Raw genomic sequence first — 368 nt, 5'->3', positions numbered from 1 at the left:
CTTTGTTCCCAACATAGCTAACGTTTCACCACTCTATAAGGACCCAACACTGTGTGAGAAAGTAACAAATCTGTAAGAACAAATAAACTACTTTGTAGGAGTTGATAAATGAAAGCCAGTGTTAGAATTAACAGAATTTAGAAGGGTTAGTTTCAGAAATTTAAAAAATTGTAACAAAATAGAATTTTCTCCTTCAAGTAGAAGTTAGTGTGTATACATAAAGGAAGGTATAGATTCTCAGAAGAGGAAGAACGTGCCATGGATAAACCCAATTCAAGTAGGGAAGTATAGTCAATCTTTAACAACCTTCCACATCCAAGATTGGTCAGTGTAAACATTCAACATTTATTGGAGGAGAATCATTATGA

The 368-nt window shown here is 33.7% G+C and overlaps 1 protein-coding gene across 1 annotated transcript in view; it reads right to left on the bottom strand.

Annotated features, from left to right (window-relative positions):
• LOC119593986 (receptor-type guanylate cyclase Gyc76C-like) overlaps positions 1–368 on the bottom strand; it is a gene marked incomplete at its 3' end in the record, with an annotated part of 39,442 nt that overhangs the window by 16,070 nt on the left and 23,004 nt on the right.

The sequence above is a fragment of the Penaeus monodon genome, chromosome 33 (genome assembly GCF_015228065.2).
Source record: "Penaeus monodon isolate SGIC_2016 chromosome 33, NSTDA_Pmon_1, whole genome shotgun sequence".
Classification (NCBI taxonomy): Eukaryota; Metazoa; Arthropoda; class Malacostraca; order Decapoda; family Penaeidae; genus Penaeus; species Penaeus monodon.
This window is presented reverse-complemented; position numbering and strand designations above follow the sequence as displayed.